This window comes from Anser brachyrhynchus (genome assembly GCF_964034855.1).
Source record: "Anser brachyrhynchus genome assembly, chromosome: Z".
NCBI lineage: Eukaryota > Metazoa > Chordata > Aves > Anseriformes > Anatidae > Anser > Anser brachyrhynchus.
This window is the reverse complement of record NC_137697.1, coordinates 23743078-23770658: the sequence shown is the minus strand read 5'-3', so window position 1 is coordinate 23770658 and position 27581 is coordinate 23743078. Positions and strand designations below refer to the sequence as shown.

The 27581-nt window shown below is 40.9% G+C and overlaps 1 long non-coding RNA gene across 2 annotated transcripts in view; it reads left to right on the top strand.

The window, feature by feature from the left end:
• LOC308185546 overlaps positions 1-27458 on the top strand; it is a 43967-nt gene extending 16509 nt beyond the window's left edge. The window contains exons 3-4 of one of the 2 annotated variants that reach the window (XR_013943453.1): positions 236-18433; positions 20296-27458. This is a non-coding gene — a long non-coding RNA (uncharacterized lncRNA). Of the gene's footprint in view, positions 1-235 lie in introns of both variants that reach the window. The other variant, XR_013943454.1, reaches the window with a different exon arrangement.
• Positions 27459-27581: the final 123 nt, after the last annotated feature.

The window sequence follows — 27581 nt, the reverse complement described above, 5'->3', positions numbered from 1 at the left end:
CTGACCAAAGGGGTATTCCATACCATCTGGTGTCATGCTAAATAATATATAGGGGTGGCTAGCTGGGGTTGGGGGGCAGCTGCTCAGGGATAGGCTGGGCATTGGTCAGCGGGTGGTGAGCAATTGCACTGTGCATCACTTGTTTTGTACACATTATTATTAGCAGTACTATTATCGTTATTATTATTTTCCTTTCTTTTCTGTCCTAATAAACTGTCTCTATCTCAACCCACAGGCTTCATTTTTCTGATTCCCTCCCCCATCCCAGAGAGGGAGGGGGGGGATGAGCGAACGGCTGTGTGGTGCTTAGCTGCCGGTTGGGTTAAACCACAACAAACAGGCAATGGGACAAGAGGAAATGGCCTCAAGTTGTGCCAGGAGAAGTTAACTTTGGATATTGGAAGAAATTTCTTCACTGAAAGGATCGTGAAGCATTGGAACAGCCTGCACAGGGAAGTGGTTGAGCCACTATCTCTGGAGGTATTCAGAAGATGTGTAGATGTGGCACTCAGGGGCATGGTTCAGTGGTAGATTTGGTAGTGCTAGGTTAACGGTTGGATGTGATGATCTTAGAGGTCTTTTCCAACATAAATGATTCTGTGAAAGTACTTGTTAATACAAAGGAATGCTTAAGAAGATGGGTATTTATGACACAGTGCCATAGGTCACAAATAGTCATGTTTCAGACAAGTGCACAGACAAATGCACTTCAGTCTCTTATTAACATCTCTCTAATATGTTGCTTCTTCAGAAAGGTTCCCTTGATATGTAGATTTCAGCCAGGACTGATGATGATGTATAAAGTGCTCTTAGGAAATGAGGTAACACCTTTGTCATGAATGAGAGCAGAGGTCTCTGTGAGAGAAATGGTCTGTGATGATAACCTTATCTCACTTTACACTTTATTGCATGTTACAGAATATATGCAGATAAGCCCCTTGCATTATACACAATAAAGAGAAGACACCCTGAAATGCATCACAAAAATATTTCTGTTCTGTATTTTGTGAGGAAGAATGGTATCTAGTGAATGTAAAGTATATATACCAAAGTATATATACCATTATATGTTCCATTTTATACAACAGAATTGTGTTTGACCTTTTAAAAAGAAAGGAATTTAGTGCCATCCAAACCTTGTTCTGTGGGCAGGACCTAACGTTCTCCAAAAGAGTATTCTGAGTGATTGTAACGTTCTTTTTTCATTCATCTGCTTGTACAATACACTCAGGCAATTTTTCTAAAAATAAGAATGAAGAAATTGATACTTCAGACTCACCTTTCTGTCTCATAGATGTGCTTACAGTATATCCACAGTTCAGAAAATGGTGACAGGTCCTGACAGGAAAGACATGATGTCTCTAAGCAACACTTTTGTGCTAGCTTACAAACTACAGTCAAACAATGCATGGGAAATTTCTTGGAAAATTCCTGTGATTTCTTGGCATAGATATGGGAGAGCTTGTTTTTGTTGTTGTTGTTTTTTATAATTCATGTTGGTGTAAAAAGTTTCTATACAGCTCAAATAAAAGCACAATATTCTTTTAAGATTCACAGTTGCTATACAGTCTTAGGAACTGCACTTACATAATATGATGTAAGAACTAATGCTAATTTTGATATGATGTTCATAATGGTAGTAGCATAAAATAATCAATTCTGTAATTTTTCCTTTCTGACATGACAAAATTATGTGATTCATTGATTCTAGATTCTATAATCCAGTCTCTTATCTATTCTTGTAATGTCCTGTAATTCAAACGTTCCTAGGTAATGTGCTGCAAATAGTGGAAATATTCAGAGTTAAAAGGAAGTGTTGAGACCTGTCTGTTTTTATATTTACTATGATTTGAAATAAGGAAAACAGACTAGACGTGCTTTAAATGCAAGCAGACTACTACAGAAGATCAGAGATGCTTCTGATACATAGCAGGTGCTCATATAGCCTTTTGAATCCTCTGGGATTATGTATGAAATTGCATGGATTTATGTAAGAAATATTCATAGCTGATCTGTGAAAACTTTTGTATTTCTGGGTTCTTCACCATAGTACGTTTGGTTGTAGGCAAAAGTTGTGTGTATCATTGAATTGGTGTCAAGAAGTGCTGATAAAATAAGGCTACTGCTGTGCTGCCACAATAACTTGGAAACTATTCTTTAATTTAAATGACGAAAATACTTCCCAGCTGGTGGAAGTGGTTTGACAACTAGAGGTTCACATTTTGTCTGGAAACTCTAATTCCATTTCCTTCAAAAGCTGGATTTGTACTCTTGGAAAAGAAATTATAAGTTGTTGTGCTCTGTGTTTCTCAAAGCTTGAAGATGTTTTTAGAAAAAAATAAATAAATCTCAACTTCCAGACATAACTACATCTCCAAATATAACACACATAACAGAATATGATATGTATCTATGCTGTTTTTCCCAAACTATGGTTATTCCTAGCATTTTTCCCAAAACATTTTTGTAACCACTGCAAATGAAGGAGGGAACTGAATGTGCCTAAAACAATATTTTTGATCCGCAATGGCATTTAGCTGTCTCTAATATGCCTGCTATTGCACAGAAAAAGGAAGTATTTACAGCTGTGCACTTTTTTGTTGTTGTTTTCAATTTTATGATTGGAAACATCACCTAGTATAACTGTGGCAAAGACTGATTTGCATGAGACTTCATGTATTAATGGCATTGAGCACCATAAGACAATGCTCAACAGACATATCTGAAAAAAGACAACAAAGCCATTTTATGGTACTGAGACTACTACTCCCACCAGAAGTACTCCTCTATGGGTTAACGTCTTTTCTGACAGATTCATGGGCCTTACTTCATTTGGCAAGCAAGAATTAGCTGGCAATCATAGGTTTCAAAATGAGTATGAAAGAGAATCCAAAAAAACTAACAATCCTTACCTTCGACAGTATATAACATAAAATGAGCACTTTTGCGTCCAAGTACTACAGTTGGTGAATGATGTGTTGCAGATCCCTGACCAGTGTTATTTTGAATTAAATAACAGCAGAATACATAATGAATCAGGAATCATTCTTTCATTTTGCTCTTCTTGAAACACCCAGACACTGTTTCCTTGTTTATGGATATGAAGTGTTCAACATATTTTTTCCATATATATGTTGACACCTGTATTACCTTGGTCACTACATCTTACTTTAAGATTGTCTGCTAAACTCTGTACTTCAAGAAGAAGGAAACAAAGAGCTTTTTCTGTCTTAATTTGTCCTTCTCAGTAGGGAAAAAAAAAAAGCCTATAACAGAGATTTAGTTTAAGAATTCAGGCTCACAGCAACACAGAGATGCTGACAAGAAGTGAATGCTGTAGCATCAATGCTTGCTTAAGTACAGCACTGAGATATAGTGGTATGTATAAGATACATTCTCAGTATTGCAGAACTGTGTAGTCCAAGTCATGAAAGCATCTGGAACTAAAAGAAAGGAAATGATATTGTGCTGAGAATATAACAGAGCCCATTCTTTCATTAAAAAGTTTTTGAATGAATGAATGGGTGCTCAAAAATAGAAAATACCTAAGTAAGTAAGGAGAGCCAGGTTCTTCATATTGATAATCGAGATCAACATTTTTAAAAGTGTAGACTTGGAAGTACGGGGCTTGGTCTTGCAATCTTTCTCAAGAGGAAAGTTTTCTTGGCTATAATAGCAGTGCTCAACAGAGTAAATGTACTGAGACCAAGCTTTGCTCTCACACAGACCTTGTGCATGAAAGTTTTATCACCAGTGACTGGCTAACATTGGATTTTGCTTTAGCAGTAGCTGTGGAGGATGCTGGAATTCAGCCATGCTTGTGTCTGACTCTGAAAAAAGGGGTGGGAGAAAGGGAGTCCTGTTGCCTAAAAAGCAGAACATCTGCTGGAGTTATTAACAGTTTTTTGGCCAAGTTAAGCAGCAGGGCACCTTGTGGTTGATGGATTCTTCCCCAAGCAATTCAAAACAATGCAGTTAAAGCAAATTTCTCATTTCCAGAGAAGCAACCTAATGAGGCAAAAACTGTTTTTAAAAATGGTGTATCTTTGCCATCACTTCCCAGTGGTAATAACCCTTAAGCTACTTGCAGCTGCTTGGCTAAACAGGGTTTTTATAGCTCCACTTACATTATTTAAAATATTTCCACAAGTGATCCATTTGTAGATAGTGACAAATCTTTCAAATGGCTCGTTTCACCTTTTTCAGCCACCAGAGAGATATGTGGGCTTAGTAACAGAATTTCTTGACAAGCTCTGGGAGCAAATTCAAAGCTGACCAGAGTTGATATGTTGCCATTCTGAGTGACCGGTTTAAGGTTTCTCCTGCAGAGTGATTTAAATTGAGCTGGCAAACTGTAGATAAAAACAAGCAGACTTTCTTCTTATTTCCATTGTTTCAGACAGACTGGGTGGTGCTTGGAGGAAGATGCATGTACAAACAAGCTCTAAGGTAAAATACTGGCAGGTCTGCAAGTGCCATAAATTGGGCATGCATCATGCTGAAGTGCCTCCTCAGCAGAGAAAAACAATCCTTGTAGATGCTGATCTCAGAGATGTTACACAAAGTGGCTAAGGGTTTTGAAAGGAAAAGTGATTCAGTTGTTAGACTTGTTAATGCTTTCTCTAAAGATCAGTCTGTACCCCATGAAAATGAAAGAAGATACGGTAACTTGGATTTCAGTAGGGAAAATATGCTCTTAGGGTTGGGTTAATTAAAACATGATAGCTGAATTTAGCTGAGACACAGCTATTTCTCCTTGTGTAGAAGCTCTTCATCACTCCTGGGATAAGTTTTCCAAAGCCCTCAGATTTACAAGAGGTTATTCTTCTTCCAGTGTTGAAAAGTGAGCATTTACTTCATGTACCATCCAGTTTTTTCTTTTGTGAACTTTCCTTCTAAAAAGTATATCCAATTTACAATGTCTCTCTAATTTTGATGAATTATAACTCTCCATGCTATACCTTGTTTTATACACTAAGCAGGTATATCATTAACTTTTGTGAATCTTCAGCCATAATATAGATTATGTTCAGTAGTGAAATTTCACTCACCATTTGGGATAAATATTATGCTAACTAGTTTGTTTGTTTATTTTTTCCCTTTAATTTCTATTAAATAAGCAGGTATTGCCCTAGCTTTGCAGGTTGGCAGTCAGGACAGAATAGCTAATTCTGTTAATGTGAAATAATATAGGCACCTAGAAACTGAGTGAGAGCATGCAGTCCTCAGGGGTCATGTTCCTCAGGGGTCAGTATTGGGACTGGCACTATTTAACATAGAGTCATCATTTTCATTCGTAAGCGCAGCTCATGGTCCAGGAAATAGCCACTTCTTTTTGTTTTGTTTTGTTTTGCAACAGCACTTGCCCAGCAGAAAGAAACTGGGCACTGGGCTTCTTGTTTTTTTGGCAGTCTCCGAAAGTTCAAAATCACAGCACCCAGAGTAAATAAGTTCAAATTAACGCAGCTTGCTTCCAGGCCAGTGCATGCATGCTGTAGAACAGGCCTGGCATGGCAGCACCTTTTAGAGCTCAGCTAGGCTGGATGCTGTTTGTAGGCCTGCAGCAACACTCTGCCTTTCCAGTGGTGCTCAGATGCCATAGCAACTCTCACTTTATAAACAGAGCTACACAAACCCCCCGAAACACCCAGCTGCCCAGAGCTACTGAAGCTTTGCAAATTCTGATAAACATTAGGGGTTTCACTAAGCCTGATGTGGGCAACTGCAATTCCAGTGACTTCAGAGAAGCTTGTCCCACTGTCACCTCCACTGACATTATTACTTCAGTGTCTCTGAAATAATTCCCATCAAGTACAAATTACTTCAAGAGGGGCTGTTGGGTAGAACTTAATGGTACAAGTTAAACCTACTTTTCATGTCTATGATAAGTGAACTGAAGACAGGAAATCTATCTAATTTTACTGTTTTATTAAGATGTGAAAGTTGGTAATGGCTCCACACAGGTAAAAGCCTATTTTCTTTAAAAAAGCTTTCATTAGAATATTCTGTCCAGGAAAGCAAGAGCAGGACATATTAGAAAAGTGAATTTCAAGCAATTTACATGTGTTTATTGCAAAAGCAAGTTGTCTTACAGTCACTACATAGAGAGAGAAGAGGCATTACCCTTTATTTTGAAAATATAACTTGATAACAGTGGAAAGCGTGGGACTATCAAAGGACACACTGAAAGGACTCATGCGCTTGCCAGATAAACCAGAGTTAGGATTATCTGCTAGTGGGCAGCTACTGATATAAAGTGTTTTTACTGGTTCTGGCTGGAATGGAGATAATTTTCTTCATAGCAGCTGGTGTAGTGCAGTGGTTTAGATTTCTGACCAAAACAATGGTGATAACAAACCAATGTTTTAGCTACTGCTGAATGGTATTTACATAGTGCCAAAGCCTTCTGTTTCTTCCTCTGCTCCCCAAGTGAATAGACTGTGGGCATGCATGAGTTTGGAAGGGTACGCAACCAGGCAAATGACCTGAACAAACCAAAGAAATATTCTGTGCTATAAAATGTCAGGCTTAGCAAGAGAATGGAAGGGAGGGGAGTTTAGGTATGTTCCCATCTTTTGCTTGGGATCCGGTGAGACATTGGTCTACACATGGGAGGTGGTGAACAATTGCCTTTGTATGATTTCTGGTTTCTTTATTTGTTCTCTTACTTCTTCTTCAGCTGTTAAACTATTTTTATCACAATTCATGAGTTTTCTCACTTTAATCTTCCTTTTCCCCTGTCCTTCTGGGGTTTGGGAGGAAGACTGAGTGAGCAGCTGTGTGGCGCTTAGCTGCCTACTGGGGTTAGCCTGCAAAAACATAAGAGCATTACATGAAAATAATTCACGTAGGTATCCATTTTCAGGGCAGCACTTTAGCTGTGTGTTTAAAACCCATGAAATAATGGAATTGAAATGTGTGCTGTGTACTTTTTGAGGATCAAAGTTTTTTGCTATGAAGCCCTTGCAAGCAGGGAACATTGAACAGGTGCAGAGATTCCCCAGATCATCTGGAGATTGCTGTGAAGGGAGGCAGCAGCATTGAATCCCTCCAGTCCTTGGCTTGTCTTCCTTGTCTTTCAGTAGTTGATGGTGTTGACTGACGAGACAGCCTTTAAACTGTATTGACCTTGACCGGGTTTCTGTCAAGAGGGATGAGGACTGCTAACAGCACTTTGCTTGCTTGTTTCAAATTCCTCGTGCTCTTTCCCACTTTAAAAACAGAAATAAAATATATCGTCCATGTGTGATTTTCATGTCTCATGGAAGGGTTGCATTTTTTTGTAAGAGAAAAATGTGGGGAAAACTGTAACGGCCATCATTTTGATTATCAAGTACTCAAAATATTTGACTATTTGGGGGAAAATCATTTTTGGAGGGAAGTGCAATGCTCACAAAAAGCTGTTTAAGGAAATATCATTTATGTGCTGTTGACACCCCAAGGTCCTGTAATAAGAAGCTGCTCTTGTATGCTTTCCTTGAAGTCAGTACAGCAGCACTCTGCAGAATCCAACCACAGGATGAAGTCTCATATTTTCTAAAGATTAAATACGGGAAAACATACCGTACTGGGTCTGACTGGGATGGAGTTAATTTTCTTCCAGACTGTGCTGTGTTTTGGATTTGTAACTTAAACAGTGCTGATAACACACCAGTGTTCTGGCATTGCTGAGCAGTGCTTGTACAGTGTCACAGCTTCTCTTTTTCCACCTCTGCCTCCCTTGGTGGTGCACAAGAAACCACTTTCTCTTACCTGAAAGATACATCTCCCTCTGTGCCTTCCTATGTCAGCTGAGTTCGGCTGAGGAACTTGGGTTCACTCTGCTCCAGTTCTTCAGAGATGGAGATGGTGACAGAGTTTTCAACGTTAGTCTCATTTCATTACAAAATCATAGAATCACAGAATATCCCAAGTTGGAAGGGGCCTGCAAGGTTCCTTGAGTCCAAATCCTGACTCCCCACAAGACCACCCACAAATCAAACCATATTTCTGAGCATTGTCCAAACACTCCTTGAACTCCAGCAGGCTCAGAGCTGTGACCACTTCCCTGGGGAGCCTGTTCCAGTGCCTGACCACCCTCTCAATAGATTTCCATGTCACCGTGGCCTGCAAGTCTATAAAATCCATGCTGATATAAAAACTCAGAAGAGCAGCTTCAAATCCTCTCCATTGAAAGAAAAACTGGAAATCTGTGTTTCTGTTGTTGTTTTTCGTAATGAAGACACACATACTTATAGAAGTGATGGATCTGGCACTCTGAAAAGACATAAGCATGTGTTTAACTGTAAGTACATTCTTAAATCCCCCAGCACTCAGTGAGAACTAAAGCATGTGCTTGTTTGAGCTGAGGTCACTATATCTGATTCTAACAGCTGTGAATAAAGCTGATGATGCAACAGAAACTGAGAAGCAATAGCTTTAAGGATGTCATCTTAAAAATGATATTTTGCTCCTTGCTATGATTATAAGTGCTATGACAGAAGAGGACTTGTCTTTCCAGGATACTGACTGACTGATTGATTGATTGATTGATTGATTTTTGTTAAGCATTGGGCAGGAAAGAGATGTGGAGAATCACAAATGTTTCCTGTGTTTCTTGGGTATTTCAGTCAATGTTGATGGGCAGGGTTAGCCTGAGTAACATTAACATAAGACAGTCCACTGGAAGAATTTGAATTAACAGGCAAGGGAGTTAATTTATGTCAGACTTCTTCAGGGCTTCCAAGTAATGTTACATACTTGTGAACATTGTACAACTAAAACGAGGTGCTTTTTCCTCCACGCAAGATAAGAAATACTGGAAGAACAAGATGAAGAACACTTGTTGCCATCATTGCTTGAGGTGTAACTGAAGAAAAACTGGCTTCAGGCACTGAAGCTGGCACTGGAAAGGGTATAGCATCATGCACTTCGAGTTACGATACATCCATGGTATGAATTAAGCATAGATTTCATTGTACTTTTTGCCTGGACACGCTCAGTAACTGTGTTTTATTTATAAGTTAGTGCTAAGGTGCCAATTTAGACTAACCTCTACAATTCTCAAACAACAACAACAAAAAAAATGAGCTTGCACCAAGCTTTAGCCTGGGTGAGGCTGTTTCATTTACATGACCTGGAAGGATGGAACATGTTCATACTGCAGACCAGTGCACATACGGCTGCACAAAGCTTTAATCATTCAGACAACAGTGTGGGTGTCTTGGAGTCTGAGTTTTTGCCAGGCTGACGAATGGCATTGTTCCTGGAAAGAGAATGGGTACTGGGAGCCAGCTGCCCGAGTCTGCTGTCCAGCCTGTTTTTAATTCCAGGGTGGGCCAAGAATGGGGGCTGCCTCATGGGCATGCCCTTCCCAACTGCCTCCATCTGTGCAATGTCCTCCCATCCTCTGGATCAGGACATTACCTGGCTGTTGCCTTGTGGTTTTTAATTTAATCGCTGCTTCTTCCTTCTTAGTCATTATGGCATCATACAGTGTAAAATGGCAAGACAGCATTGGAATACACACTATGAATAATAAGATACTTTTTGTTTTTTATGGTAATAATATAAATCTTTTCTGATAATCTCCTTTCTATTATTACACATTACAGAGAATGTCCTGTCATTACCTTATGCCTCTTACATTTAAAAATGTAGCATGTTGGATCAGACATGACTCTCACAGTGTGACAAGTGCCTTTGTCACAATTACTTCTGTATTTACACCACCCACAAGGTGACATGTTCTGATAAATGAACTATGCGATGCTAGACTTTGTATCAGCACACATGCTTGAGAATCTGTGGTACGGTTGCTTTGAGTATTACAGCAGTTCATACAGAACGTACTGTATTAACTTTACATCATATCCACAGTGAGGAAGGAGAATATAGATATGTGCTGAATATTATTACCAATATTTATAGTGATTTAGTACATTTAGATTTAGATGCATTTAGTACATTTACATTTAGATTTACATTTTAGATTTAGTTTTTATAACACATTGCTTGTGCTTCAGTTGTTTATTCCTAAAATGCATGTTACAGTAAAGATAACAAATGAAACTTCAAAATGTTTGAAGGTAACAGTTTAAGTTGCATTACCATTACCAACAAAGTACTCAGAAACTACACGTATTTATGGTAAACAGAAGGATGAATCTTTTTTCCCCACATGGGCAAACTATAAGTTTTCTTTCTGTTTCAATTCCAGCTCCATTTTCTACCACCTGCATTGGCTCTGTCATCATTGTATTATATCTTTTTTTCTACTATTGTGTTGATGGCCTTATTAATTGATTATTTCATCTGGCCTGACTTTACAAATGTTAGATGAGTGGTGATATTTGTCTGGACTATCACAATAAATGGGCTCTGCACAATCACTCGGAATGCTTTGTCACGGCTCTATCTACCTCTTGGAGAGCAACGTTGTAGAACTACCTTCTGTCTGATTTAATTGTTCCCATCATTCTCCCCTCCATCAACACTTGATGAAGAACTAAAAAAAAAAAAAACACAACTTTTTATTCATTTAATTAATATTTTAATCTGTGCAAGACACAGGGACTTGGGTAAGGATTTCCATGTGCAGAACACCAAACCGATGCTGTGTCAACACACAGTTCAAACACACTCACATACCACTCTGAGTGAGTGTGAGCTCATGCTGGAAATGGACAAAGAACACTTTCCCCCTCTCAGATAAACCATAATAAACGTGGCAACCCCTTTTAAAGAAGCTGAGTTACTACCTTTAAGTGCACATTGTCTTAATATAGTATTGAAAGCAGTGCTTTAGTCATGGAAGTATCACAGAGCTGTTAAAATTGATTTGGATTATTTCCTTCAGCCTACGAAGAAGGAGTCACAGCCAGAAATTACATATCCCATAGGCTGTCATTAAGATGAGGACCATATAATAAGAGGAAAATTATTTCATTTCCAAAATGCACAGATATAATTGTCATTATTTTTGTAAGCTGAACCAAGAGTTGTGCTTGTATCGACTGAACTCTGTGGTACAAGTGGAGAAGGCCAACTTAGCATTTGTCTGTAACTTTCCATTAAAGGGAGACTAAGACTCTCTGGCCATTAGTTGATCAAAATTTCATTATAAAGGATAAATGTCCCAGGTGATAACCGCTGCATCTTTTTGCAAGGCAAGTTGATTCATACAAATCATTCATATACTGTTGGATTGAAATCCATTGTACAACTTGATTTTTGTTGCCAAGGTCTTCTTTGAAGCCTTAAAATGATAATACACGGGAGGAGTAAAAACAAGTATAATGATTTTGCTATAGGTGGGAATCAATCAGCAATACTCATTGCATGCTCTAAGCTTATTGCAGGGACTGACAGGATATGAGCTAGCATCTGAAGAGAGAAGCTAAAATAATTGTTTCAAATACAATCTAAACCATGAAAATGGACCTGGAGGTCTGGGCCAGATTACCTCTTCAGAATAAGGTATCCCATATGAACAATACAGCCATAAATAAACTAACAACATTTGGGAGATTCAGAGTAGATGGGAAAATAAAATGTACAGTGATGACATATTCATGGTCTCACATTTTATGGACCTCCAACACTACTTGATTTACATATATACATATATATTTATGCAGGAGTATGGAATCTGATGGAAAATAATAAAGACTATTAGAATGCAGCTCCTTCTGTGTCAGAGAGAAGGAAGTATTAATCAGAGCTACACAATAACTGCAAACAGCTGAGAATACCCATAAATATCACTGAGAAGCAGAGCTTTCTATGCAACACCAGAGGCATATTGAAATGACAAAATGGAGGAATAATTACTAAACTGGTGATGACCATTGCTGTTCAGCACATTTTGCATAGCAATGAGTATTCTGAGTGCCCTCACCTACTCCAGGTACCTGTGCAAGTTGTCGAGAACGAATAAAATTGCAGGTAAGTGGAAGTCAGATGGGAAAAATGTTTGGCTAGGGACTTGTATTCTTTTCATTGCTGGAAATAGCATTTACTCAAAGGGACAGACAAGGCCTTAATTCATAAAGGGCACTTTGCAATGAAAGCATAGGTGATTATTTGTTTGTTGTGGAAATAACATATGGATGAAGTCACTCAGGCCACCTTGCCTAGGTGTTGGAGATGAGAATGTGTGACATGTCACTGAGAGCCCACACAGTTTTGGAAGTAATGTGGCAGAGGGAATAACCTGCAGCGCAAGATGTGTTCCATTCTGAATTTGAAATAAAAAGGCATGGAAGTGCTTATAATGAAAGGAACAAGAAAATCACATTTGTGACCTTTTTTTTAGATATTAGTGCTGCATTTACTTCAAGAACAATTTATACACAGCCTCTATCAAATGTTTTTAAAGCCCTTACACTATATGGCACTCCACAGACGGACTTTTGAAATGAACTCTTCCTTCTTTGGTTCTCCAGAAAGCACACTTTCAAATAAGGAAGCTGAGAGCATCCCCTTTTGTTCACAAGGTCCATGTTGCTCACTGTGGTCAGCTGCACAGTCCAAAGAGAGTTCCTGAGAAGACTATGCTTTAAGGCATGGATTCTTAGTTATAGAAGGTGTGTTTTAAGAGACTGTTATTAGCAATGACACCAGCAGGAGCTTTTGGCAAAATAGGAAGTGACACTTTAAGACATCATAAATGATAGATTCTCCCTCTTATTTTAAAATTAGCTTGGATTTCTATGCAAGTATATCAGATCTCTGGCATTGATTTGTATTTACATCATATCTGTCCAAAATATATTCTTTCTGTAATTTTGGCTTTGTGGGGCTCAGAAGTAACAGAATTAAAAGATCATGCCACTGCATGGGGAGTATGTTAATATATTCCTTCTAATAATTTCTTTTCAGACTAGACTTATGCCATCGAGATAATTTAATTCAAGGCTAAGTCCTGGTGTGTCTAGCAGGAATCAGCTAAAATGATTGAGCTTAACTCTACCCAGCTAAGCAAAGATCTTTGTAATTTTCCTGTCTTTATGGAAAATCTTGTGATTAAATTCTGGCTGTTAGGCTCATGAGAACCACAGAGTAAGGGCACTGGAAAAAGGTCACACACACATTATTATGAATAAGAACTCCTTTCAGGTTAACTCTCCCCATATACTGGCACAATAACATTATATAACACATGAAGACAACAAAATATGAAAAATTAGAATAAGCTGGCTCTCCTGTTAATATCTAAGACATAAAGAAATTCATGTAAATTAGACAGTCCAAAGCATACACAGGTGTGTGCTCATATGCATGAGCTCACATATATGGGAGCAAAAAATGTGGCTGAGAGGTAGAAAGTATACCTTGGAAAATTCATTTTCCATAAAGACTTGGTTCATTTTTGATAGACAGTAAAATATTTGTCCAGTGAACAACCTGACATTTCTCTTGGTGTTGAAGGTGCCCTTCTTTTGCTCATGAAAAAGTTGTCTTGTTTATTCATTTATTTCTGACACAGGCAAAAATTCAGGTTATAGCTTCCACTCTATTTTCCTGGCTAGTCATTCAAGACAGATTCCCCTAATGATACATTAAATTATTTGGCATTATTTCTTTACTGTTACTCCACCATTGCCTCATATTTTGTATGAGTAGTGTATGAAAAACACTAGTGATATCGCTGTTCTGCACTGGCAAACAGATAAAATGGAGAGAAAGAGGCTGATCATTTTGTCAGTTCCCATTGTAATCCTAACATGGTATCAAAGTAAAAGTAATATAACTGTTTTTTGTGGACATTCACATTAACCAGCCTATGAGTTTACCTTGGAGGTATACAGACGGATTCTAATAGGGACTATATACTGGTTTTGTAACATCTAAGTTTTTTGAAGTACACTCTCCTGGTAAATCAGGCACATATGTATTAACACTACATCAGTGAAATTGATTTGCACATGAACAGAAGACCAGCCTACATATCTGGAATGAACCATGAGAGATCTAGGTTGCTATACATACGTCAAGGAGACAAACACTGAGGTAAGGTGTAAAAGCCAGAGGACTAACTTCCATGGTTAACTTCTCTTCTTCTCCGCAATTACTCATAATATGGCACAAATTAAATCTCAGGAAACAAGCATAAGTGCAATTCTGAAAAAAATAAAAATAAAAATCTTTAGAGTTCACAAAGTTGTTGTTGAAAGCAAAGAAGTAGACAGATGAGGATGCTACAACATTCATGCTGGCTGAATTATAAACTCTTGAAATCCCTTCTGACCTGTAAAAAAAAAAATCAAATCAAAGTCGGTATATTTGGAATGGAGATACATATTTTTTAGATAACTAGACGATAACTAGACAAAGGTCTGGATTCCCTAAAGCATTAGGTGACATCGCTCCTCATGATCATGGCCATGTTTGCACTTGAAGAATGTTTCTTATGTTTCATAAGGCTTTGCCAGGCCTCAGAAAGCCCATAATTACATGTGAAATGGCCTTCTAGGCTACTTTCTGCTGTGCAATCAGTTACCTGCTTTCGAACATGTTTTGATTCATATAAACACTGCAGAGCTGTGTCAGCACAGAGGTGCACAGAGCACTCCACTATCCTCTCAGCACTTCTGCTGGACATGTTCCTGTGCTGGGACGTACCCGCTCTCTCCAGCCGTATGGATCAGATAATCTCCATGTGACTGAGACAAGAGTCTAAACTGCCAGCCCCCAGCTAGGATGTTGCGTATTCCTACTCCCTGGCAGAGCAAAACAAATGTGGTTAAGTTATTCTGATGGAGAGGGGAGGAGAGGAAATTTACTAAGCCGATTCAGCCCAATAGTTATCAGACCTAAGAAAAAAACTGTTCACAAAACAGTTTTACTGACTTGTTTATTTTGCAGAAAAAAAAAATCACAGTCCTAACTGAAACAAGGAAACTGAAACACCAGATGTGTGCAGGCTAAAGATGACGTGTGTAAGGACAACTTAATGATGGGAGGGTTTAAAAGATAACTTTCTTCAGCTGACTATCCCATATCTTCTCCGTGGGCAGCTGATCTGTGTGTAAAACAGCTCCCATATCACTAGCATTTACAGTCCATTATTTCCAGGTAACTGCTGACTACTTCACAGCTTTTTATTTCCAAGACAAACTGAACTGAAATTGGGGGCCTGTTTCAGAAGCAGCCTAGGCCTCTGTGTGGCAAAAGTACTAAAGGCTCACTACTTTTCCTAGTATGCAGCAAACAACTCTTGTGTCAGATTAAAGCCTGATGATGTCCTAGTATCCAGAAGTGTTCCCTTTTTCTCTGTACAACTTTCAGTACAACTTTTTAATTAGAAACCTGTTTCAACCCTCTGGCATAATCAGTGTATGTGAGATTGCTGATTCTTCAAAAGGTGTTGCTGCAGCCCCCGGGATGACTGATAAAGGGGAAAACTTGCATTCAGATAGAGCCATGGCTCTGACAGGCTTGAGTTGACAAGACTTTTACAACCTTATAGAAGGTGCAAATGTAAATCCACCTAAAATTTTCAAAGCTCTATAGCTACTAAAGCCAGAAAAATAGATCAGTTCTCAGGTAGGCCTTATTTCTTTCCTCCCTCCACTCCCCAGGTGTGATGACTGAATATGCTAGAGAAGATGGAGAAATGGGGGTGAAATGAAGAGGCTTTTCACTGGGTAAAGCTGTCTTCAGCTCCAGTGGAAGTAGACCCTGCTGTGTGAAAGGCGTGACTGCTTGATTAAAGGTGTTGTTTTTTTGTTTGTTTGTTTGTTTGTTTTTTCTACGTGCTCATGCTTCCCCATGATAATGCTATTTATTTGTAGGAGCAGCTGAAAGGAAACGTCCCCAGCCTTCACTACCAGAATGCAAGTCTAAATGCTGGATGCACAGAGCTGTTGGAAAGGAATCAAATTGCCAGTGGTCAAATGACCAAGCTGGGGTATAAACTGCAACAAATGAAATCAATTCACCAGAACCCAAATCCTGCACAGAGACAGGCAAAACACCAAGACAGGATGCCCACAGCATCAGAGCACAGGTTGCAGTGGCCATGAGCCAAGCTATACAGCATGTTCAGGGGCTCTGGGGTTGCAGACAAGCCAGCCTACACAATGCAAGTGCCACTTACCTATGCCAAAGATTCTCAAATTGTACCAGTAAATTCCCATTGTTGGTAGGTAAACCCGAGCAGGATCTTTTACTCATGGATCAGTGTGGAAACACGCTTACGTCAGATGTTTTGCCCAAATGGCCTTCTCCTTTTTAGGTATGGATGCACTTACGACTTTATGTAAATTTCATGAAAGGAGCATCAGGGCAACACAAAGTTCTTTCCTACTCAGCAGACGGAAGTAAGGTAAATTTATCAGCCCTTCTAAACAACAGAGGCCCACAAATGCAAAAAGCAGGCAAGTAATCATGGACAATGTGGCATGCATAACCCATCTGAGAGCCTTCTATGACAGAATGACTTGGCTGGGTAGATGAGGGGAGAGCGGTGGCTGTTGTCTGCCTTGACTTCAGCAAGGTTTTTGACACCGTCTCCCACAACACCCTCATAGGTAAGCTCAGGAATTGTGTGTTAGGGGAGTGGACAGTGAGGTGGATTGAGAACCGCCTGGATGGCAGAGCTCAGAGGGCTGTGATCAGCGGCGCAGTCTGGTTGGAGGCCTGTAGCCAGCGGTGTCCCCGGGGGGTCAGTACTGGGTCCAGACCTGTTCAACTCACTCATCAGTGGCCTGGATGAAGGGACAGACTGAACCCTCAGCATGTTTGGTGATGACACAAAACTGTGAGGTGTGGTACACCAGAGAGGGCTGTGCTGCAACTCAGAGAGACCTGGACAGGCCAGAGAGCTGGGCCGAGAGGAACCTCATGAAGTTCAACAAGGGCAAGTGAAGGGTCCTGCACCTAGGGGAGAATAACCCCAAGCAACAGTACAGGCTGGGGGCTGACCTGGAGAGCGACTCGGTGGAGAGGGACCTGGGCGTCCTGGTGAACAAGTTAACCATGAGCCAGCGAGGTGCCCTGGTGGCCAAGAAGGCCAATGCTGGCCTGGGGTGCATTAGGAAGAAGGTTGCCAGCAGGTCAGGGGAGGTGATCCTGCCCCTGGTGAGGCCTCGCATGAGTGCTGTGTCCAGCTCTGGGCTCCCCAGTGTAAGAGGGACATGGAGCTCCTGGAGAGAGTCCTGTGGAGGGCTACGAAGATGACTAGGGGAAGGGAGCACCTCTCTCATGAGAAAAGGCTGGGAGAGTTGGGCCTGTTCAGCCTGGGGAAGAGAAGGCTGAGATGGGAGCTTATCAATGTATAGAAATATCTTGAGGGAGGGTGTCAAGAGGACGGGGCCAGACTCTTTTCAGTGGTGCCCAGTGACAGGAAAAGAGGCAATGAGCATCAGCTGAAACACAGGAGGTTCCATCTGAATATGAGGAAAAGTTTTTTTACTGTGAGGGAGACAGGCACTGGGACAGGTTGCCCAGAGAGGCTGTGAAGGCTCCTTTCCTTGAGATATTCAAACCGCCCTGGATGCTCTACGTGCAATGTGTTCTAGGTGACCTTGCTTGAGCAGGGGGGGTTGAATTGGGTGACCTCCAGAGGTCCCTTCCAACCTTAACCATTCTGTGATTCTGTGATTCTATGATTCTGGGATTAAAATTATCTCGTCTTGTGCACTTGGAAGAACAAATATTTTATTATGGGGCAGATATAATTCAGACTTCATGCTGTCTCAGTCTTGGGAATTAGCTGAGGAGAGGCTGTAAGCTGATGAATTATTTATTGTAGGGTTGGAACTTTAGGTGTGTGTGTATGTGTGTGTATGGAAAGCTGCAGTTCAGTGGGGACTGAGACTGAGAAGTTCATTTTCCACTACAGGGTGGACTGCATTTAGAGCAAACGCAAGCACTTCAGTGGCTAAGCCTCCAATCCCTGTTTCTTGTTTTATTCCCCCTTTTCACTCTCAAATACTCCCCATATGGCATCTCCACCCAGATCCTAGCACTCAAATACAAACTAAACCACATACCCCCCCCCGTCCATCTACAAAAGAATTTGTTCCATTGCAGTGGGAAGCCACAACATTTATTACATCTCTGTCTAAAATGAACCTCAAAACAAGCATTTCATCCTCTCTCATGTAATCCTCATAAGGTAGAAAATGAAGTTTCCAAAACCTAAAAGCATGCAGCAGAGAGCTGCAGGGCAGTGCATGTCAGTTTTCACTTTGATGTATGCTATGTTGTGTGTGTTTTTTTTTAAAAAAAAAAGGGGGGGGAGGGGGTTGAGAGGGGCAAGATGCACAAGAGTGTCTTCCTTGAGATATTCTCTCTGTTGCTTAACTCTTTAGATGATAGCGGGTTTTGAGAGATGGAAGAAAATTATCTTCCTTGCTGCCTGGGAGAGGAATATGCTGAAGAGACACTGTAAGAACTTTGTTTAGCGCCGTGGATGGTTTCACATTCCCTCTTGCATCTTAATGAAGTAAGCATCACCTCAAGGATTGCAATGAAGATGTAACGACTTTAAGAGCATTGCTAGGATCAGCCAGTAAATGCCAGCTACTTTCTTTACTGACATGATCTGGGAAAATATGAGCTTTATCTCAGACTAGTGAACTTTTTTTCACCTGACCCAGAAATATAGAGGTGTCCTGGGGAGCTGGCATTTATTGTAAGTGTTTATCCAGTGGCCGAGTGTTCGTTTCTGAATGCCGGCTGCTGTTGATTTCCTAGGAGAGCAGAGTGGCGCTCCTAAGGGTCAAGTGGTGTTGAATGTCTTAATCTCTTTTTTCCTCCTCTCCCTCTGTCCCTCTCTTGCCTGTTTAGTAAGATATTTAAGCACATGCTGTACCACGATCAAGAAGCAGAGATTTATGTTTTTCTCCCAGTGGCAACTGATCCTCCCTACCTGCTTTCATCACTTGGTTGCATCTTCAAAATAAGAGCTCCTTTTCCTACACTGTTTTCTTAAGTCAATTCCGTATCTTCCCCCTCCTCTCTGCCACCTCCTATTTGCACTTGTAACTACTGTCACTGTCAGCTGTGCCTGCCATCTGCTTCCAGAATATTACAAAGCTGTAATCATGGGAGATTTTGAAATATATTCATACAAATCAAAGACTTTCAGTTGCTATCAGGGGTGGATTTAGTGTTTAGGAAAGTGCAGATCCCCCAGCAGAAGCTTTCAGAGCCAGCACCTGGAAAAGAGAGGCTGCAGGAATTCCTCCTGCCCACTTTCAGTCACCCCACCTCGCATCCGAGCTGTAGCATTTCTGTATTCTCAAGGAAGGCCTCAGCTGAGACAAGCTGACTAATTGTACCAGATTATTTGCGGTTTAGTGGGGAGCTTGAATCTGGGCAAGGATGAGACCAAAGCAATTTTTCACCTGTGACCCAATTTACACCTAGTCTGGGAAAGTATATAGCCACTGCAGTCACCTCTCTGCTGTCTTGCTCTCTTTACAAATAGACCGTAGCTCAGCATATTTTTTCCATTTGCATTGTTTGGAATAGGGACTGCTTTATTAAGTCTGGACAGTGCCTGTAATAGTGGCCTGACCCGTGTCAAGGGCCTCTAGGTGCTGCCATAATACATAGTAGTAATGATACTGGAATGTCAGTTGTGAGATAATTGTGCATTCCTACACTGATGCTACCTGTGAATCCTGCACTGCTCAGTGTATACTCTCAGCTTTCCAGCTTAACAGAAGTGGTTGTGATAAGCTATGTTTAGTTTACCAAGTGGAGTGGACCACTTCTCTAGGAAGTAGTACTTTATTTTCTTTTGCTTTAGTTTGATCCCCGAGACTGAATATCTCTTTGGGGCAGCAGTACATGAGGTGCAGTCCTGTGGTGTATCTTCCACTTACTTGCTTTCAACTAAGAGGAGTCTGGTTGATGCTCTCTAAGACCAGTCTGTGATGCAAAACAGTGGGGATGGCAGAGAACTTTGCTGCAAATGCACGCTTCTGATCCGAAGTGACAGGCTGCTATGGATGCATCCAAAAACACAAGTCTCCACAACACAGAAAGTCAGCTCTTCTTCTCTTCCTTTTTCACATTTCTCTGTTTGCAGTGTACTTCACTGATTTGGAAGCAATAAAAAATCAGTTTAAAAAATGTTACTCTTTCACATTACAATATATTTGGTGCAATGGTGTGCCTTTTAAACCATCTTTGCTAGGTCTCCCATTTTCCAAAAGCATCTTCGAGTATGCCAATATTTTCATAAATGTCCCTACATGACTTCGTCATTACGTGGGAAAGGCAATGTAAATAAAAAAAGAGCTGCTATGTATTTCTGCAGAAATTAATTGATCCCCAAATGGATTCCTTTTTCCTCAGCACTTGTTGAGAGCTGGAGATTCAGCCCGAACGTAATGTGTCCTTGGCCTCGGTGAACCAAGTGCACACTGTCTGTGCTGCCCATGGCAGCTAAGCTGTCGCAGGCTCAGCTAGTATTTGGACACACGCCACCTCAGGATCCTGGATGCTGCAGACACAAGCCGAAGATCTGCGGTCAAACGCTTGGCAGATATTAGACCACAGAAACCAGATGAGTGGAAAAGATTCATTTGGCTCTGTTGTTGCTCCTGAGTTCATGTGTAGAAATAAAAATGTGCAACCTTCTGATGTGTGGTGGCAGCCTGAGGCCTGCACGAGCATGATGGATTAATCCGAGAGGGTTTCTTTTATTTTTTTTAATTTAGGGGAAACCTTCAAAACACACAAAGGAGCCAAATGTGAGACGCTGTGCAAAGAGAAGCAGTGTTTCCATGGGATTGTAATTAGGCAGAATTGCTGCCACGTAATTGTACACCTATCCCCCCCAGCTGGTGCCACAGAACTTTCTACTGTCCCCTCAAATACGAGAAAGCTGATGAAGGTATGCTTAATTTCAGTTTGAAATCCCTGACAAGGACAAAGAGTACCTCAGGAAGTGAAAGGTTAGCGTCAGCTGGTGCGGCAGCTTCAGGAGGGACTGTGTGTCACTGAAGACTGACAGTGACACTGGTAAAAGGGCAGATGTGGAAAGGATCAGTGAAGACAGCAGTAATGAGAGGAAAATACCAGAGACTGCGAGAGGCCACAGGAAAATGCTACCCTGGATGAAAAGACTGAACCTTGGTACCACCGTGACAGTTTGTCATCTTCACTGTCGTGTTGTCTGGAATAGCAACGGAGACCTAGAAATGCTGGAAGAGAAGGAAATGGCAATTGTGTGCCAGCCAGAACTGAGCCCTTGGGTCATGCTTCTGCGAGGAGGCTGTTAGGAACGGGTAGTGGTGAAGCAGGCAGTGGTAATGGGCAAAAATTGTCAAAAACCCATTTCAGCATTAGGGAGCTATTTAGATCCCAGACAAGCCGAGGCTTCTTTGTAATGCTGGTTTAAATCATCTCACAGAAAGAGTGTGTAATTTAAATGAATTGTGGATTACCTCAGGTGTAGGTCAAAGGGGTATAAGCAGTTCTGCTACAACCAAAATGTACCAGAGCAACTGCAGCTCTGTAGGATGTGTGGGACCGAGCTTCAGTTCCTTGCTCCATCCCACAGCTTCTGGGTGAACACATTGATGTGTGCCTTGGGGCAAGGGGTTGTGCCCTTTTACCTATTTTGTTGCTTTCACCATGAGAAGCAGTGAAAAATTGTATTAACTCAGACAAGGAGCCTCATCATGTTCATCACAGAGCTTGCAAGTCCTTGCTCTCCTGAGCCATAACAGGCAGGTGCCACAAAAAGGGATGGAGCTGAAGGCAGCAGGTTTGGTCTCTCTGACCACATCTACAAGGGATGGCAGACACTGGGTACATGCTTCAAAGAGCTCTGCAGGCCTGATCCTCCACTGTCCGGATCTTTAACAACTGATTCCTTTCTGGCCCTCTCATCTCAGTCTTTTTTTCCTATGGAATTGTTGTGGGACAGGCATCTAGGGACTCAGAAGCTTTCCCAGGCCCCACAGCTGCATCCAGCACTTTGATGGGGATGTGACACCCCCTGCCTGGCCGTGCATTGCCAGACCTCACAACCATGAGATAGAGAGGACAATGGAAAGAAATTGTTTCCTGGGAAGTAGAAGCTCAAGCCAGGGTGACCTGGAGGAAGGATTTGCTTCTTCTAGATTAGATTAGACCAATAGACTTATCGAGGCTTTGATTTATTATTATTATTATTATTTTTTAATTTTAGAAAATGCATTCAGCAATACAGTTTGAAAACAGCTTGGCTCCTGGCTAGTCAGATCTTCACACCTCTAAAACATTTAGTTGTACATGCTCAGCTACGGGCTCCATCAGGAGTAAACCAACATAAATTAGGCCAATATTCTGTGAACTCTGTTTGAACTTCATCCTCCTTCTCGCAGCTGCAGCCCCCACTTATTGAATCTCATACCTGCTTTTGGGATGAAAAAGTCTGCTGAAGTAATTATTGCTGTATAATGGGAAAAATAATTTCTCATTAAAATACTATAGCAAATAGTTTTATGCACAGCCTGCAGTGAAACATACATGAAGATCTGTGGGTCATGCACAGATTACATAACAATATGGCTTGGTGGTAAGACATGCAGCTCCTCACTTAAATGATATTTCTTCAAATCCAGCCCAATATTCACAGAAGGACTGAAAGCATCATAGGCAGTTTGCTGGCTGTTCAGAGTAAATGATTCAGTGCTCTCTGGACAGTCCTTAAGGGGCATGCATTGAGAGGAACTCAACACCCAGCTTCCTGAGCTCTGCATCTGATTTCAAGTATGTAGTTAGTGAAATTAAGACTCTGTGTGTTGGTGTGAAAGCTCAGAACAGAACAGCATATGAAATAAAGAAATAGCAAACGGCAATGTTAATTTGGAGACAAATAAAAGTGAAGAATTCTGATCTGAATTTTCTTTGTTTCAAAGCCAGAGAGTGGAGAGTGGCAAATAATATGATTATAACAAATAATAAGATTTTTCAAGGGTCTTCTTATTAGGAGATTCAGATTGAGGCTTGCTGTTTGTTCTCTACATGCAAACAAAAAAAAAATTGCCTTTTTTAAAATTATAAAATAGTCCTTTTCTAGCTCAGGGGCTGATACCTGCCACTTAACTTGTGCTTCAGTGGACTCCTCTGACATGAAAACCGCTCCTAAATTACAATCTGAACTGCAATTTCATGTCCTGTTAGAAACCACTCTAACAGAGGCATGGCAAGTCATCGAGCTAGTTGGCAGGGCAGAGCCTGTCAGTACACTTACACTGCAGGCATGTAACCTGTTTTCCCTTCCTCCATCTGCCGCATCCGTTTGGGGCTGGGTAGGCATTATACAAAGCAATAGCTTCTGCCTTTGCAGAAATATGTATCATTCCCCTTCAGTTTGCAGCCATTTATATCCCACCCTATTGAATCAAAAATTTGACATTGCACATGTAATGCTTTAATGAATCAGAGGAAAAGGCAGCTAAAAACGTAATGGGAGCTGCAGTTTTGCCTGCAACACAGTAGACCATGAGAAGACCATGGACAGATGGTCCATTAAATGCTTGTCCTTTACAAACATGGAGAATATCACTCACACAGTAAAAACCATGGCCCCAGGCCTCCCCCGTGGCTAGGAAACCTGCAGAGGAGAAAAGTTCTGCACACGTTTTCGAAGGTCAGGCTCAGAGAGTATCCAGTAGCTGGGGACAAAAAACCTGGGGGACGCTGCAGGACCAGCCTCTCCTTGCCTGCTGTGGGTAGCGCAGAGCTGTGGTGCTCTGGGGTGCTGGAGCACACAGCGCCCGCTTCGAGGCTCAGTGCCAGGCAGCCTTGGGGAAGCAGCAGAGCTTCAGGGCTGCCACGCCACAACAGGGTTACTGAAGTGCAGTTACTGCCTCTCTGCACCAGGCATAAGGCACATTCACGACGTCAGTGCCACTGAAATCAGCACTTCTTAAGCCCTTGTCCTTCGGAAATTTTCATGTGTGTGCATGATGCCTCATGCCTTTCTCATGGGGAGTTTCTGTCCGACTCCACTACGGGTTTTGGGTATCATTTCCACCTTTTTCTCTCCAGCTCCATTCCCCAAATACCGCTTTATCCATGTGATGCGCTCTAGATGCAACTGCTATAGGCAATATGCTCATAGACAAAACGTCAACAGTAAAAGTGAAAAATTTCTGATAACGGAGGTAGGCAATAAGAAAGTAAGTGGCAACAGCAGAGAAAAGGTGAGGCTTTTTCTCAGCTAGGGCTTCCTGTTTTAGAAGTAAACTCCGGACATGTAGAAAACAGAGACAATTAGAAGAAAAAACTATCCACTTGTGCCTTATTTTGTGTTTTCTCCTAGGCTCAGACCTATGCTGTACTGGCAGCCCAGACTCCCATTAGAAACATCTGTTTTGAGTTTGGAGGGTTATTTGTTTTGTTTGCCTTTTTTTTTTTTTTTTGGTGGTGGTGGTGTGGCTTTTGGTGTGTGTGTGTGTGATTTTCCATTTTTCTCCCTTTTGCTTTTGATTCTTCCCCTTTCTAAGGTGTTCTCTAGTAAACTTTTCTCAGCCTATGTCTTTTCTTCTGTCTCTCGAGGCAGCTTTAGCTGCATCTGTCTGCCAGGTGCACTAGCTTGCAGAGTCAGTAAATCCCTCAATGACCAGTGTCCAGGCTTTAGAAACACCTCAGACAGTTTCTTTTTTTCTTCCTCCTCATCCCCACCCCTTTTACCATCTGCAAAACCAACTGTGGAGTGGGAAAGAGGCTCTCCCTCGTTCGGACATAATGCCACTGTTCCTTGGTACTGTTTTTCTCTGACTTGTGCAGCTAATGGAATAATTTCCTTTCCTGCTTACTTTGATGTGTTTCCTTCTGTATCTCACAGTGAGTGAGGCACCTGTGTGGGGGTTATTGGCAGCTAGGCGCTTTATCATACCCTCTCTCATATAATGGGTTTGATTTTCGTGTTCATTAAGGTTGCTCAACACCTGGTAAAGTGCTGCTTTTAGGACTCTCTAGCCTCCCAAGTCAGCGTAAAGGGGTTTTGGCACAAGCGAGAATAAAGACCGATACTGTCATTACCTGCTGTTCAAAATGACTCTTGTTACTTACTTTTCTTTGTGAAATTGGTGCTATCAGTAATACGAGAGAGGAAGGATGTTCTTGTCACTGAAAACAATGAACAATGAACTGGGGGGTTCCAAACTTCTTCCTCTTTTTGCCCGTTAGATCATACATAATGCCCATTAGGTAATACGGCACGAGCCCATTTTTGGCTTCCAAATGTGGAAAAAATGCTTCATTTTTTTAAAGGTACTTGAAGATTCAACAGATTTAAGATTAATTTTTATTTGTACAGCACAGACAGCCCCACCGCCCTTGTCTTCACACAGAATTAACACAAATGCCTTATCTGCAATAGTTACTTTTTACAGATGTACCTGTTTTCTTCTCTTTGTATGTGTTCATTTGCATAGTGTAATTTTGCATGGGCTGAGCTTTGTCTGTTAGGAGGTATATAAAACTCAACTACTGCTAACTGCTTAGAAAAAGTTATAATTCTGTATGAAGAGTTTGTGTTGAGCACCATTTTGCTTTAAAATCATTGCCTACCTTACTCCCCAGTGGTTTCCCTTGGAAAAAAAGAAAATGGAGAAGAAAGCTGTGTATTTGTTCTTGCATTAAAAAAAAATAGTCCCAGTCTGTGCTTAAAAATAAAAAGCTTTTATTAAAAGTTTCATAAATTCTGACATTTTATGTTCCTTACATAGTTTTAGTCAAAAAAATTCTCTTTGAATGACTCACACATAAGTCATTTCCACATGTTGACTCTTTTTGACCTCAGACTTTTGTGATAACTATTATAATTTGCTTCAATCATTTTGTCGGTGGAATAACACGTGCCTCCATTAGATGACTTTTTATTCATGTATGTATGTGTATGTATGTGTGTGAAGGAAACAAAAATAATGTGAATTCTGAGTATGTTTTCTCACAAATCCTATGAGGAGCGGCTGAGGGAACTGGGGTTGTTTAGTCTGGAGACGAGGAGGCTCAGGGGAGACCTTATGGCTCTCTACAGCTACCTGAAAGCACGCTGTGGGGAGCTGGGGGTCGGCTTCTTCTCACAGACAACCAGTGATAGTGCTAGAAGGAACGGCCTCAAGTTGCACCAGGGGAGGTTCAGGTTGGAAATTAGGAGACATTTCTTCTCAGAAAGAGCAGTCAGGCATTGGGACGGGTTGCCCAGGGAGGTGGTGGAGTCACCGTCCCTGGGGGTGTTCAAGGAAAGGCTGGACGTGGTGCTTAGGGACATGGTTTAGTAGGTGATAGTGGTAGCAGGGTGATGGTTGGACCAGATTATTTTGGAGGTCTTTTCCGAACTTAATGATGATTTTAAAACTACTCTGCAAAAGTATCTGGTGCATCATCTTAAAGGAGACAAGGAGCATGAATTTTTGGGGACACAATTCTCAGTGAATCTAAACACACCAAACTGCTGCATTCCACAGCAAAAAGATCTTGGCTGCAAATCAGCCAGATCTCCACGTGCTCCACTTGCAACCAGTTCTGCCTTCACAGAAGGTCTTCTGGAGTTTGCAAAACACTGTGGAAGTCACAAAAGTGCTTCAGTGGAGTAATTGTGCATTCAGTAAACCTTATACTAATGGATATTATATTTAATTTTCTATTGTCCTTATTTTTAATAAGGTACAGAATGTTAACTTTAGATTTCAGAATTCTAGAAGTTTACATCTTTTCAGAGTTTCTTCAGGCTGTCAGCCAAATTTGAAAGACATTGTTATTCATATACTCTTCACCTTTTCATTTTCATCTCAGAAACCGTGAACATGAGAGACGTCATTGTTAGCAAAGACAAGACAGAGTTTGAAACAATTCTGCAGAAATGGAGAAATCTGACAGGAATTTCTGCAATGAAGGCGAGTTTACACATATTTGTTTCAGAAAAATAAAATATTTTGCTGCAAGAGCTCCCTAATTCATTTAAAGTTATAGTAAGATATAATGCTTCCATCCTTTTTCTCTTTGTTGAAACATTAATACATGTTTTCCAGTAGGAGATGAAAACCATATTTTACCACTTTCTACTTCTATCTTTTAATATTTCCGTTAATTCCTTCAATGCTGTCATTCTATTGGCTTCCATTATCAAGTTCAACCTTTTAATTTGACCTGCGTAATATAATTCTTTTCAAATGACCTGCTAGCTTTCATTTGCTAGTGTGTTTAACTCATTATTCTGCTTTTCTTTGTCCCATCATCCCCCTTTTTTCCATCCTGCCCTTCTGTATGTGAAGTAAAAATCCCTATTTTGCTGCTGCAAAACTTTCAGGGAGTGAGAGTTTTGCCTGCAATTTCAACTCTGTCTATAAGGGTGAAAGATTTTACCTTGATTATAATGATAAACAGAAAAGTAAGGGAACTGGAAAAAGAAACCTGAAGTCAAGTCAATATGTCATTATGATTTTCGTCCTCTGTCCTTCATGACTCTTATCCTTGCTTGTTCTCTGATACGTGCATGTCAATGCTCAGTATTATGCTATGCAGGTGGAGCCCCCTGGTAGAATCCTAGACTTTCACCCTGCTGGTATTGAGGATAAAATTCCCATTGCCTTCCCTGCCCTTCAGTTGTTTCCCGAGGACACCAGTTACTTGATGAT